This window comes from Cyprinus carpio, chromosome B6, assembly GCF_018340385.1.
Source record: "Cyprinus carpio isolate SPL01 chromosome B6, ASM1834038v1, whole genome shotgun sequence".
NCBI classification, from domain to species: Eukaryota; Metazoa; Chordata; class Actinopteri; order Cypriniformes; family Cyprinidae; genus Cyprinus; species Cyprinus carpio.
The window spans coordinates 24,669,186-24,685,092 of record NC_056602.1 but is presented as its reverse complement, the minus strand read 5'-3'; the positions used below and the strand labels follow the sequence as shown (position 1 = coordinate 24,685,092).

General features: G+C 35.2%; 1 protein-coding gene across 2 annotated transcripts in view; it reads left to right on the top strand.

Moving 5' to 3' along the window:
• The window catches only part of LOC109100425 (metabotropic glutamate receptor 4-like), a 144,418-nt gene that overhangs the window by 11,510 nt on the left and 117,001 nt on the right, over positions 1–15,907 (top strand). Inside the window, exon 1 of one of the 2 annotated variants that reach the window (XM_042726433.1) lies at positions 14,073–14,143. The exons of the other annotated variant lie outside the window; for it this stretch is intronic. The gene's annotated coding sequence lies outside the window, so the exon portion shown is untranslated. Of the gene's footprint in view, positions 1–14,072; positions 14,144–15,907 lie in introns of those variants that run through there. 2 annotated transcript variants of the gene reach the window in all.

The window sequence follows — 15,907 nt, the reverse complement described above, 5'->3', positions numbered from 1 at the left end:
TTTTTGGGTGAACTATCCCTTTAAAGAGCATGTTTCTTTTTTCTACACTACTATACTATACTATACTATACTACTATACAATTCACTTTCCTATTTCTCCTGAACACAGTGAAAATAATTGTTTGTATTGTATTGTATAAATATATAATACATACTAGATGGATAAATAGATATTATAGATAGCATAGTGTATGTAAATTAATTTAGATTTATATTATTAATTAATATTAGGTTGTGCAGAGCAAGAACAAAAATTAGACAAAATGTTGCTGTGCAGTCCATCATTCAGAGACACGTTTTAATTTGTGTCGAATTAAAGTTCATGTCTAACCAAGATCTATTGGGACCCTCCCAAGGAAACTGAAGGAAGATATATTTCATCATTATTAATATATTTCATTCATTTCATTATATTTCAAGATATATGGCTGCTGCATCTATGGGGCATCGTCCCATCACTGCATACATTACTCAGTCCTTGCTTTGTTTATCAGTGTTTCTGCAGAAGCACAGCTTCAGGGGCTGTTCTCTGATCTTTTCCTGGCCCAAGAAATACGTCAGACCTGTGTTGAGGGAGTCGTGGCGCTGTAGGTGAGGCCAGGATGAGCATAATACTCTCACCTCGAGTGCATTCTGCTGGCGTCCAGCTAGAGCTTGTTGTAGTGTTTCCATTGGATTTACTGAATGTGTCATCACACCTTCCTTACAAAAGCAAGCAATTTATGACTTCCACTCTTGCAGCCAGGCACACGGTATGAGAATATATGAAACATAAGGAGACATAAGAAAGGAAAATCTCAAGGGGAGATGTCAAAACTCTTTTTGTTACTTACAATATATTTACACTCCTTCAGTCACAAATAGAAAGAACAAGAAGACTAGAAATTACCTGAGGAGCTGCACAACCAAAAGCAATAAAACAAAAAGAGATAAATCTGAGAGAATTTCGAAATCCTTATAAACTAAAAAATAAATAAATAAGTACACATGATGTTCCCTCACTACCTATCTAACAAAACCCAGGAGGAAATACCTCAAAATAAAAGGAAAAGAAATTCTATCAGACCTCTCACACTTTTGTGTGGATTATTATATACTGGATATAATTTAGCATTAGCAGTAATCCTGTTAAAAAGGGCATTAATACAATGACTTACTTTTTTAACTAAAAATATATGTATAAATGTATAAAATATATGTATATAAACAGCAACATTTTATTTTGTCAATCAAAAAATGTGTATATAATTGGAAAGACGTGAAATATAACTATTAAATGTTCAATATTTATACATTATATATAAATAGTATGTATAAAATATGTTTTTAATTTATATAATGGCAGCATTTTATTTTTCATTTATTTTATACACCTATTTGGCTAAATGCTGCTGTTCATCATCATGATATTTCAAGTTAATAAATAATGGTATTTTCTAGTTTCATTGGCATTTTTGTGTATTCTAATCTAATAATATATAATGCTGTCATGCTAATTGACATCGTTCTTGTTTTTGTGCCAGAAAAATACTCTGATTGCACATGTAGTGTTATGACCCTGCTTGTATATATTTATACATGAGGATAAAAAAATGACAACAAGTCAATCAAGCACATGTTGACTACAGAAAGTATTTTCCAAGAGATCCTGGTTGTTATTTGCTGATCCTTATCTACTGTATATATTAATACAATCAGGGTCATAACACTACCCACATGGATTACAGTAAAACAGTAAACAAGTGCTTTACTCCCAGTCATTTTTAATGCATGCATGCATTTCCGTTGAAGACAATGCACTCTGAATTAAAGAAACGCACTTGATGAAATGTAAATCAGAGCTAACAAATAGGAAAATCTTAAAGTCATTTACCATGTTAATGCATTTTTGTCATATTTCAGAACATGGCTTACTCATTTGGTATTCAGCTCTTCCAGCTGCATGCTATCTGACAGTGATAATGGTAAAATGGCAAATTCCCCAAGGATATTAGTTAGACACGCATACACACACGCACACACATATACTGGGGGAGAGGCAGTAAAATGAGTGATGTTTGAAAGCCTATGGCTTCACAACGTGGGTGTTTTCTCTTTGTCTTTCCCACGGGGGATGCTCTTGTTGTGTTGCGGGGGTAGCTTAGATGATTGAAAAGCACCATCTTAGTCCATAAAAAACCCGCTCTTTTACTTTCCCTCCCGTCAGGATATGCATACCAGTGGCTTGCATGTGTCTTTGGCTTCTGAGCCGTCGTGTGTACAGAGTCACTGTCTTGATTCCTTTTTGAAAGAGCTGAAAATGGCTGCAGGCACTTTGCTTCCTCCTGCTCTGAGGAAGCCTTTCACATTTGTCACTGACAAACGGATTTGGCGGCACTTGTTGCGCAATGAAAAAAAAAAAAAAAAAAACAATATAATGGATAGCGTGCCAGAGATATTCAGGCATAAACACTCAGCAGGATTCCAAACAAGGTTGACCACTGACTGTGTTAACTATGTGCTGTGAAACATTGGTAAGGCGGCAGTCTGACGCCTCTCGCATATGCAATTTATAACTATTACTTGGGCAAATGTCAGGGAAATGCTCGAGCTCATTGTGTTAGATAAGGATGTGAATGAAATCATTGTGCCAAAGCTTCAGTGCAAAGCGAAACCATCCATGTACATTTATTCTTATATTTGAAGCAATATACTCTGAAGCCGTTTAAAAGTAAATTATGTAATTTCTCTACCCCCAAAACTATTACTTAAAGAGGTATTGCTTAAATAGTGTTATGTGAGTGAACAGAATGCCTGTAAGGTGCTGCGCTTTTGTGCCTGTCAGCCTGCAATGGGTGCTCAAAGCGAGGGGTCAGGTTTGGCTGGTTTACATGACCCCATTAGACCCTGGTGGTAGATGCTGTAACTACACCATCTGCTTCTAAAAGGCCCTTTCCTATATTCTTTCTGAATACATTTATTTGTCCAGCTATATGAGGTAAGTTTTAACAATAGAACCAGAATATAGTTTTAAAGCTATATTTATAGAGTAAAATGAATTCACATAACTGCAACAATTTAAAAGGCAACATACATTTATTAAACCATTGGTTTGGCCAAAAAAATATTATTACAAATAAACTGTATAAATTGACTTTGCCACCTTGGAACTATAAGGTTCTGTCTAGATTCTGAGTGGTTTTGAGATTTTGAACTTCGTATGAGTTTTTGCACTCCATATGCTTTGTAGATAGAACCTTTTTGTTTTCTGAATAAAAAGTTCCAAATTAAAATAACTCAGTTTTGACAAAAAAAATCAGATAGAACCTTGTAATTCCAATTTGACAACTTATTTTAATTTAATTTAAATTTAATCAAATACATTTTTTAATTAATTTCAAATTAAACTTGAAAAACGTTTGACAAATTTCCTTATCTGACATCTACTGAGAACAATTCGTTAGACTCTTGTAAAAAACAACAACAAAACACTGCTATTTTAATATTATGTACTATTGTAGTGCTTCTTGCTATTTTGAACTGTTTTTATATTTTCAGTTTTCATTTTAATTTTAGTTTGCTAATAATAATAATAATTATTATATTTTTATGTGCTTTTGTCATTTTTATTCTCTATTTTCTATATAGCTTTAATAATAATAATAATCATTAATCAATTAATTATTTTTTTTTGTAATTTTAGAACTTTAACTAAAAAATGATTTTAGCTACTTTCCAAGGCAGTTTTTTTTTTTATAAAATACTAAATATAAATATTACATGAAAAACTTAATTTAAATTTTTCATGTAGTATATATATTTATTATTTTAATTCAGTTTTATTTTAATTAACTAAAATTATTTTAATACATTTTTGAATTATTTTTGAACTTTTATTTAACAGTAACAACACTCATATAAATGTCATTGTGTTTATCCAACATATAGATGCATGCTGGTTCTGAAATTTTAGTTTGAAGGACCAAACTGATGAAAATTTTGCTAATTTCAGCAAACATGCAAAATCACTGTTAGACAAAAAATCTTTTGATCTCAGAACCTCAGGTATAGCTGTGACAACAGTCCTCATATAGCTAATATTTTATTGTAGTAGATGTTTCACCAGTGCCTGATTGTTTTTGGAGGGCTCTTAAAAGCATAAAATTGAGTTACATTTTTCCTGTCACAGCTGTGGATGGCTGCTCGTGAAGGGCTTGGAACTGCATGTATTCGTTCTTGTTGTGCCATCAGGCAATCGTGATGTCAGCTTCATATCAGATTTCATATACTTTCATAACTGCTGTTGAAATCAAAGGAAATTCTCCAGGTATTATAGATGTCCTGAGCTTAAACAAACAGATTGCAATGCCATGTGGTTCTACTATTGGCACAAAAATACCACACTTAAACCTTAAAATAATACTAAATGAGAGTCGGGTTTATGGAGGGTATGAGATCTTTTTTGAGGGCTTAACAACACCTACATGGTCACATGCTGTTATCAGAAAATTGATTCAGTCAAACAATATTTCTCTGTTTGAGTTTGTTTGCATCTTGTAGCCTGGGAGAAACAAGTTAGAAATTCTGCTCTAACCAAGTTGCATCACGCTTGTGGATTACATTGTGCATAAACTGCACAAATACAAAGAGGCTGTCAGTGGAAGTTCTGCATCAGCTTTATGAGAGTAAAATGAAACTGGAAAAAATAAAGGATGGAACGAAAATTCATCTTTCTGTTCAGGTCAGTAGGAAATGTGTCATGGATGTCATTTAATAAATTAAAAAAAGCTATATTTGCCTGCATTTAGCAATCACAGTTTTTTTTTGCATTGTTCTGTTCTTCTTTTTCTTTTTTCTGAGCATGTGCTTTTGTCAACTTTGGATATTTCTGGCTCTTGCAGAAACTGAAATTAAGTGGACACCCAAAAGTTGCTGCGGGTGGCATTTTCTTTATCTCACTTTTTCAGATAATACAAGCTATAGAATACAGTTTACAGGTTTTAGGGTGGCAAGCAGAACAGCAATATTAATGCTGCGTGAACTTACTTTTTGAAATTATCTGTGAGGTTTTTTTAAGAGCTTCTTCTATAGTTAAGTTGTCAAATATATTCAAGTTCAGGGGCGCCATGCACCCATTTTTTTTTTTCAAGGCTGCACCAGTGGGAGTTTTGGCTCACTTTGGTGCCCTAGGCGAGATAAGTCATCATTAAAAACACTTTTTAACACTTTAGTATGTCTTTTTTTAAGATTAAGATGTCTTGGTATCATTTTATTAGCTTGCAAGGGAGTTGAAGTTTTTTGTGGGAGGAGTATTGTTGTAATTTGTTGTTTAGGAAAAACGTCTCATCTTTTTGGACTTAAATATGAAATCTGCTCGCATAAGAGTTGGTAGACGATGACTGAAGAAAATGTATGCTTTCTGCATGTGAATTTTAGACAGACATGTCTTACTTAGAATAATCATTCAACTTAAAGGAATAGTTCAGTCAAAAATGAACATAAGCCGAAAATCTACTCACCCTTGGGCCATCCAAGATGTAGGGGAGTTTATTTTCTAATCAGAACAGATTTGAAGAAATCCACTCAACTCCAGTCCATCAAATAATGTCTTGTGTTTGTAATAAACATCCCCCATGAAGGCATTTTAACTTTAAACTGTCACTTCTGGCCAAACAACTGTAAAAAAAATTCAGTGAAAAAGTCCATCCCCTGTTTTCCTCTCACATCAAAATCCACCAACACTGTTGACTGTTTTCATATAAACATTGCTTGATCTGTGCATATTTCACTTCTGTTTCAGACAAGACAACTTGTTCACTGCAGGGGATCCATTGATGAGCAAATGAAGTAATGCTACATTTCTCCAAATCTGCTCTGATTAAATAATAATAATAATAATAATAATAATAAAATAAAAAACAAACAAACAAAAAAACTCATCTACATCTTGGATGGCCTGAGGGTGAGTAAATTTTCTGCAAATTAAATATTTTTGAGTGAACTATTCTTTTAATTGCAAATATGCAAATACAGTTCTTTTGAAATTGCATTCAAAATCCACTTGGTTAATAAATGTGAATTGGTGTAAATTCACAACAAAAACAAGCTAAATATGCCTCTTTGATGATTCTAGAAACATTGTACAGTGTAGTGATTCTGTCCATTTGCTTTTGACAGAATTTGAATATAACCCAGGCTGGTGTTGGCATGTTCAGAACTTTAGATCTATCCTGAACTCGGCAGCATTATTTTAAAATCCTCATGCTTTTTTTATTTGATTTTTTTTTTTTTGAGGATCTGAGACACAATAGACAATACAATAGCAGAGCAGCAACTGTGAGCAGTTGAGAGCCTGCAGGCAGGAAAGGCTGCAAGTAACTACAGTAAACAGTAGCACAAGGTCAGGAGATGTCAGCTTATCAGCACTGTCCATGCACACTATCATGGTCCACTGACAGTAAAAGTTAGGTCAAAATTGCAGAAATTGCAGTGCTGAACTAACCATCTAAACCTACAGTGGCCTCCAAAAGTACACTTTTTGGACGCCTAGGTTTTACTTAAAAATTACAACCAAATATCAACCTAAGCAGCATCTGCAAGCACATGCAGCGAAAACTATTTTCAGAGACATTTTTGCAATTATTTTTAACTAGCTGGTCTCAAGGTGATTTTTTTAAGATATATGAAATCAGTTCCCTACAGATTCACACAGTTTAGATTACTTAGCACTTAGCAGTATAATCACAGGTGCAGGTAATGACATTAACTCTGAATATTACTCACATCTTTTGTAAATAATTTTTTATTAAATCATTTATTGTTTTATGTTTGTGTTGTATTTGATAGATCAGGGTTTTATGGCTCATATATGATAGGAGAATATGAAGCTCACACTCAAGGAGGAAATAAAAAATAACATACAATTTATTCAGAGGCCCCCCAAAAAATGCAGATGTTATTTATATGTCCAAAAAGTAAGATGAAATTCTGATAACTTACATAAGATGTTACATATTATTTCACATATCAATATTTTAAATATTTTAATAGTTTTCACTCTATATCTCCCAATAATTAATAAAAGGAATTTTAATGCTCAGTTTTATTAAATCTAAGTACTTGCGTGTAATTGTGGGAAGCAAAATATATTTGAAATGCAATACAATAATGAATAAAATTGTTTCTCAAAAGCCTGATGCATCTTATTTGATACATTTTAATATGATAATGATCAAAGTTTTATGATCAGAAATTTCTCCAGTTGAGTAAGTGTAAGGCTACTAGCAATATAAAAATTATTCTCACGTTTACTTAATTATAATCATTAAAGATTTTGCAGCAAAAAAGACATGCACCACACATTTCAGAATTGTAATAAAAAGCCTTTTGCTTACTAAAAGATATGATACAATGAATATGAAACAATAGGTTTTAAAGGGTTAATTTATTTTTTTATATATCTTATAAAATGACATTCATACTGTACTGTTCATACAAGTGTAGCTTAAAGTTTCCAATGGAGGCCACTGTACTTTCTGAGAATTTTTATAGTTTTTTTTCAGAAATATTTAATAATTAAATCTGCGGTCATGCTAGGCTTTGAGCATGCAAAATGACTTGGACCCCACAATGCTGTAAATCATGCAGATTGCAAGTGTCTTCTTTAAATTGAGACCACAGATTAATCTGTCATGTTTTGTTTAGTTTTCTTTGCAAAAAATCCTGTCCAAAGTTATGTTGTTATGTTGGGATGGTCAGCACGTTCAGATAAATAACACAACGTTTACACAGTGCCACAAAGATGGTGTTTACACTTGCTTTCATATTAACGTGTGATATTTTAACATTGCAAGATGTGCATAGTCAGCTTTAAAAACCAAAGGTTATGCTAGACCTTTAGCTTCAGAGAATACTAAACAGACTAGCATAATCATCATTAAAGATGATTAAATATCTATCGATTACTGTTGTATTTAACGCAGATGACAGCGACTGCTTAAAGCCATAGGAGCGCATGCATGAGTCACCAGGTGTAACTGCAGAAGCCGTCGTGTTCCAGGAATCCAGCCAAGCTTCCATTGTTCCAGCCCTGCCGTGTCAGCACTTTCGGCCATTTCTGAGGCTTGCATTCATCACCAAACATTTCTTCAGGCTTTTAAAAGACTTGTAAAGGTCCCGGCAAGAGAGAGAGCGAGCGCCCTCCTCCTCCTTCCCAGTATACTCCCAACAATCACATGCTTGTCAGAATGTCAGCTGGCATTATAGTAACCCCCTCATACAGGCCTGTAGGAGCAAGACAGCTGGGGAACTGGAGCGAAACGGAGGCAGTCACTGGCACAGCTAGAGTGGGAGCAGTCGTCTTCAGAGGCCCGACCTTTGATGCCCTCGGAGGGCTCGAGGAACAGGCCCTGCGTGGGTGGCAACACCGTAGTACAGGAAAATCTCTGTCACCAACGATGTGCGGCACAAAGGCTGACGGGAGTTGAAGGTTTGGACTGCGCAACGAGCAGATTCTAAGTCCCTTTGACTAGAAACAGAGCGGGACTTGATTTCAATGAACTCTTCATTAAAATTTAATTAGATTTCGGATTTCTTAGCGAGGATGCATAATACCACCGCATCACCTTGGCAGTTGTTTTAATTTTTTATGCATTTTTATTGGCTTATGAAATATTAGCTCATGAAACATGCTTCGGAATGATGAAATCTTTTGACTTTTAATCCGTGTTGATTGTCTCCATTGACCTGTGAATTTAACAAAATAGTAACACAGAGAAGCCTTTAAGGCATAGTTCACCTCAAAATGAATCATTGCCTCTCCCTCATGTTGGTTTAATTTCTTCTGTGGAACACAGAAAGATGATTATGAAATAGAAGAAATCGTTCGCGATAATGACAGCTGTTTGCGCATGTTCTCAGTGAACTATAAGGCTCTGTGTAGTAAATGCTGCACCATCTAAAAGCATGTGAAAATACCACATTTAATAACATGTATTTACTACAAACTCACGTCATAACGTCAGCCAAGTGTTTGAAATAAATCCTTCTGTGAGATGATGTGGCTTCTTGCACAGAATAAGGCATGCAACATATTTCATAGTATTCTAAGCAGTGATAAAGGCTGCGTCGATTAGCATTGCATTATAGATATACTTAATTATAATGAAAATGATAATAATAAGAACTCAGATAAACCATATATTGCCATAGTCATGTGTTTATTAGTCACGTTGAATCAATGAAAGCATTTAAATCTTCTGTTTATTCATCAACCACTATGGACCCTTTTCACAACGGTCATCAGCATCATAAATCATTGAAAGTTTTTCATACTTGTATTTTTTTTTTAAATGTATGTACATTTATAACACTATTTTTTGTATTACATTACCTTTGCATCAAATCACAAAAAAACTAGTTAACGCTAATGCAAGAGTATTTCTAATGCAGCGTCTATGGGAGGGACGGTAAATTTGACATTGTTATCTCTTCTGACTGTCGTTATCAGTATTGAAAGTCATTAAAAACACTATCGTGGAGTTTTTCTATTGCTACTTGAGCAAATGGGAATGCAAAAAATATATTTGTGGTACTCTCCCATTCACTGCTCTTCAAGTTAACTGACTTCAAATTATGACGACTTACGCTGCTGAGAAATCCGAAAATGTGAAAAAGGTCCATAGGCATTTCCTGGGTTTCTTCTGCGGGGCGTATCTGGCCTTCGGATAGAGATTTACTACTGATCACAGAACCATGCTTCACTGAAAGATAGGCATTAAAATTGCAGCTTCTTTCTAATCATGATTTCGATTTCATTTCGATTTATCGTGCAGCCCTAGATTGGATCCATTTTCACATTTTTTTCCCCATCACCTTCATACAAAAAAACTTTGTGTTCTTTGACAAAAATATTGAGTTTTTCATCCCACTTCTTATTATTTCCATCACAAAAGTTTTGTATGTAAATTCTTAGTTTTTCAGAGGAACAAAAAAAGGTTTGCAAGCGAACGCAAAATTTCATGGGGGAACGCAATGTTTTTGCGAAAGCGAATGCTATTGAATTACCCCAAGTTTTGTGAGTGAATGCAAAGTTTCTTTGAGGAATGCATAAGTTTTGTGAGTGAACACAAAATTACTCAGGGGAACGCCATCATTTTGTGAGAAAACACAAACACATTTAAATACAGGTTTTCCTGCCATCTAATTTTTTCCCCCCATCACCCTGTTTCTTTAGTGGCTCCATATGAGGATGAGTAAATACTGACAGAATTTTCATTTTTGAGCGAACTATCCCTTTTAATTGACTGGCTCAGTAAGAGGAGCATCGGTCAGCTCCAGTGTGCCCTGACCACCCACAAAAAAGCCTTTCCCATCTCAGTCACATTTTCCCTGACAAGGTGATGATGTTCCGAGTTACACCTCTCACTGTTCATCTGGACTCATGGCTTCCTCAGGGGTGGTTCTCTGAATAAAGCGCTGGGAGTCTGGAAGATTAAAAACAGCAACTGAAAAGCCTGGCAGAATTCTTTGACACACAGGCTCTTGCAGGGGAGAATTTTCCTTTGTCCTGTTGCCTTATTTATATTGTGTAAGCCCTGTTCAATTCCTGGAACATGCTTGGAAAGGTCTGAGGTGTGAATTTGTATGGAATAAACCCTTGGCGACGTGGCACTGCCAAAGGCTTAGCTGTAGAAAATGTTGACTGGTTTTACCGTTGCCAAAATTATTATTTTGATGAGAAAAATCTCTCTTTGTGTGTGACATTTAAAGGATCAGCAGTTTCACTGTAGATGGCAACTTTGTAGTGAATCAGTGAAACATGGCGCTTGTTCATCATACTGTAGGTCCAGCTTGATCATACTCATAAATTCAGTTTCAACTTTCATTTCCTCCCATTGTATATATTACATATTTACAATCGAAACCTTTGAATGGTAGTGTAATTCTAGTTTTAAAAACAGCTGAAATGTTAAAAGATATCCATCCATCCATCCATCCATCCATCGCCATTTTATCAGTGATGAGGACACTCTAATCTTGCTTTAAAAAACAAACTTAAAATTGATTACAAATGATCAATTCAGTTACTTCTAACTTGTACAACATAATACATCCAATGCATAAAAAAAACAAAACATTTAATTTTTATTTTTACATTGACACCGTATATGGACAACCGCTGTCTATACAGCAAATGTTATCTGTGCAAACATTTCATTCTAGTATTGATTTTCTTGTTCTACTTTTTTCTTTTTAAATTGTTATCTTGTTTTCGATTCAAACTGTCCCTTGATGATTTTGCTCTCATTATTCTAAACACACAAGTGAAACTTTTCATGTATTATTATATAATGTATGTAACTTCAGAACTTCAGTGTTTTAAAGCCTTTTTTGTAGATATTTTTCCCTTTAAATCCTGCCTTCTCTATACAGTAAATTCTGCTCACATTCATACATAATATAATATGCTATACATGTTTAATGATAACTTTAAAATCCTCACACCCATTTCATGTTTTAGACAAAATACTTTTTCACTGAAATTGTATTTAGCTTTATTAGTAGTGTTTGCATTTTCAGTTTTGGGCTGCTGCATTTGACAGCATCAGTATGCATGTTTTCATACAGTGTTCATGGAAGGATTTGCACTGTCAGTTCACATAACATGCATGGCTCCACATAAAACTCAACCATGTATGTTCTAACATGTGCTATTTCTATGAGCATTTTTGACACTTAAAACACAGGAGAACTTTGTGGGGTTTTTTTTGTTGAAAAAATAAAAACATAAATGTAATTTTCACCACATATCAAAGTATGTACTGCGTTTAATACCATTCTGTGATGGAAATAATACTTGAAACACTTTTTGTCTTGCATAGCTAGTAGGTGTATATTTTTAAAATGAAATTAACATTTTCACTTTTACATGTAGTTGGTTTACATGTTGACTAACTTCTGAAAATGAATGCAATTTAATATTTCCAGAATAGCAAGTGTAAGTAGAATTTTTAATTGTTTATAATTAGACCTGATATTTAATTAATTGACATGACATGGCAGGCTTTCTCCAACCTTCCCGAGTAATGCTTATAAATGCTAATTTCAAATAAAAAAAATGTTTCAGATGTGTTCTATCTTACGTCCATTTGATTTGAATATAGCTTAGATTCTGTTAAATGAGTCATAGTGTCTCCATCAGCTGCTCTTCAAATAAAAATAATAATTTAGATCATTTGTACCTGTGTCCTAAAAGATCTGTGAGTGATAGATAATATTTTCTCTCTTCAGGGACCTTGTGCAAATAAGATTTCTGAGAATCTCGCGTTTATAAGGCGCTCATTTTTCCTCTCTCACCACTCCCTAATGCAATAGATTGATACAGCATGAAGACTTTGGATATATATCATATCTGATAGAAAAATCGATGTATTCCCGTGGACAGTTGACACATTAAATGTTGATAAATCCCTGACATATCTCTAAGCCAAGGCAGCATGCTCTCTCTTATTTATTTATTTATTTATTTATTTTTCTCCACACTTTGAGTCCACATGTTGGGAACAGCAAAACAACATCAAAGAATATCAATGAATATTGCATATGTTTGTCAGGAATATCGCTTTCTACAAAAGTACATATCGCATCTTCCTTTTTTTCCCCCGCAGCCATTGTTCAAATGACATCAGACAGAAATTCGCTCACATCAGAGGACATGAGCACATACATCATTTTCTTTGTAAATGTTTGTGGATGAGAGAGCATAATCCTGGTTTGTGCACCATTTCTGACAAGCCGCCATGAAACGCTGACATGTCTACCATTCATACCCATCTCCATGACAACCAGAGACCTGAGCCTAGCATTGTGATCCATCACTCTGATATATCCCCTCATTTCACTGAAATATAAGACCCATATAGTGGCGCAATGCACATAAAATGAATTATGCATCCAATAGACCATAAGGACCAAACGTTTACAGTGAACACAATGAAGAATGCGCTACCTGAATACGGTATCTTTCAGCATCAGGGCCGAGAGATAAAAATGAACTGTGAAATTAGCTAAACAGCGTCACTTCAGAAACACAAGAAAACAAAGCACTCGTCAAGAAAACAAAGATCGTTTGCAGCGAAATCCCACGATTTTGCATTGGCACGCTTATTATTCAGGGCTTGTAAGAGGGTTTAGCTGCTGATAAAAATGAGAGCACTGTCAATTCTTCTTCACATGAGCCCATTTCCACAGAGGCGACACTCCAGACATTAAACTAGACCAAACGGGTTTATCTGACAATTTAGTCCCTTGATTAGTCATTCATTAGACATGTTATACGGTTCCTTGAGGGTTTTTTCCAGAGTAACAATCCCCATAAGGGGCTCTGGAGTCATATTTTAATTAGCGGCTGATTAAGTAGAAAATTGTAGCATCTGAGAGGGGAAATAATGAAAGACACGCGAGGTAAAGGTTTGTGGCAGAGGGCAGGTTACGGAGGGAGTCGCTAAGCTCCACACAGAGCCATATCTACAGTAGATACTAAAATGGTTCCGCATTAAAAGTTTTACACAATGAGTTGTTTAATGTGGATGAAGGGACTAAATCAAGGTCCGACCTAGCAAATGGAATGGTTCGTTAAGAGGATCAGAACAAAGATTTTGGACGGGGACTTGAGTGGGAGGCTGATTGGGTTGTGGAAGCACGTTGATTGAGGCAATCAGACCTGCTACAACAGTGAAAGCCTCTTTGTCCTTCTCTGTTGTAGGCCGTATTTTCTAAGCAACCTTGGGTGAAAGATTGGCTGAAACATGGTTGACCTCTACACAATCCCTTTTTTGTTTGCGTCAACGTGCTCTGAAGTTCTGCAGTGATCGAACCAGTTTTATTTCAGCTGTTAAGATTAGTGTGCTGACAGTGCTGCCAGATTTTTCCTCCTGTTTGGCACGCCACTTCACTCTCACTGTTTGCGATAAAGACACAAAGTCTGTAGATGCTTTGATGAGTGTGATAAGATCTGTAAACCTGACAAGCAGTGTAAGCTCATCTATATATAGTCGCCACAGCTGTGATGGCGCAAATGACAGATGACAGCTGCTTTTATTTTCGGAAGCACCAGCCAGGATGCAGATGAAGGTCCCACAACATTGACTAACAGCTAATAATTGTAAGTAAACTCTTAATTAACAATTGAATTATGTATAGTAGTGCTGTTTTGGTTGGAGACGATTCATTTTTTTTAATGAGTCACTCTCATTTAGTGCACTGGCTCCTAAACTCCCTCATATGTGTCACTGCTTTGTCAAAGAATCACTGTAGCGTGAGAAAACAGCTTTATATGACAGGTTGAAAAGCAGCATATCACTGAGTGGTAAGCTTAGTGAACAAATACAGTCCTTCGCTGAACAAGTCAGTGTTTTGGTATTGAATTTGACATCTTGTTTGTGAACAAACTGAACGAACGAGTCATGCCAAACGACTCTGTCTTCAAGATTTGAATGAAATTGGGCAATGACAGGCAGAATTTACTGAATTTTAATAAAACATAAATTCAATCTATCGTTCAAATGTTTGGATCTGTAAGGTTTTAATTTTTTTGAAAGAATTATCTTATGCTTACCAAAGTTGCATCATTTTATCATGAATACAGCAATTATATACTTTTTAAATATATTTTAAATTGTAATTTATGTTGTGATGTCAAAGCGGAATTTTCTGCAGCCATTACTCCAGTCTTCAGTGTCACATGATCCTTCAAAAATCGATTTGATTTGTTGCTCAAGGAACATTTTTTTTATTATTATGTTGAAAACAGGTTTGCTGTTTAATATTTTTTTTTCTGGAATCCATTCCAGAAGATTCTATGTTAAACAAATAGTTTCTAATATCAAAGTCACTTTTCTCTGTTTTCGCTTTAATTTGATATTCCTATATTTCACCTATGTTTGCTATATCTCAATTCAAATTCAGTTCAGAATAGCGCACAACACTTCTATCCAAGGAGACACTGACCTTTTGACATTTTATATTTACAATCCACCAGTTCCAATAACCCAAAACACTGTTTTATTCTCAGTACTGCACCTGTGTTGTTTTCTTTTTCCCTTCACAATGGTGGCGTCTGGGTTGCAGATTGAATTGAATGATGAAAATGAAATAAATCTTTATATATTTCAAGACAAACATCTGAGTCATTCTGATTCGGCTGGACTTTGAGTGGCTAAGTGAGACTCTCTTTCATTCACCTTGTCCTGGATCATTACCAGAGCCGCTGGTGTCGATGCCATTATCGAGAAACCAGCAGCATAGATGCACTGTTGTGATCGCCCCATCCTCTCACAGGCTCATTAACCAACAGCTTTCAATCACATAAAGCCACTTCATCTTAATATGGTAAGGCACTGCGAGGACTTTTCAGCAAGCGCAGGGAGTTAGACAGCCCTAAAATATTCCTGTGTTACTTGGTATTCCAGTGAATGGCAGGGATTAATGTTTTGGATCATATGCCCTGAAAGGCCTGTCTGAATGTCATCTTTATCCATATATTCTGAAAATGGATGACCATGCTTGCCCTCCGTTTGGACGGAACTTACCAATCGAGATTGTGTTTGCGAGAAGCATCATTATTAAATCTGTTGTCATTATGTCTTTTAGCAGAGCTCTATTACTCAGGATCAAGATATTGTCATGCAAATCACTCACTTGCCATTTAGCAGATGCGTTTCATGCTAAGCCACTTACAATAGTCTAATCGGCTAGAATTATGGTTCGTGACCTGTCTTCTTTGGAAAATTCAGCTCTGGGTTTCTGTATGCTCTATTCTGTAGCAACGCTATTAACTTTTTAGAAGTTTGACAGTAGTTCAAAATAGTGTAGATTTTCTAGTAACTAGCTAGTTTTTCCAGTAGTGTGACATAGTTTTTTTAAATGT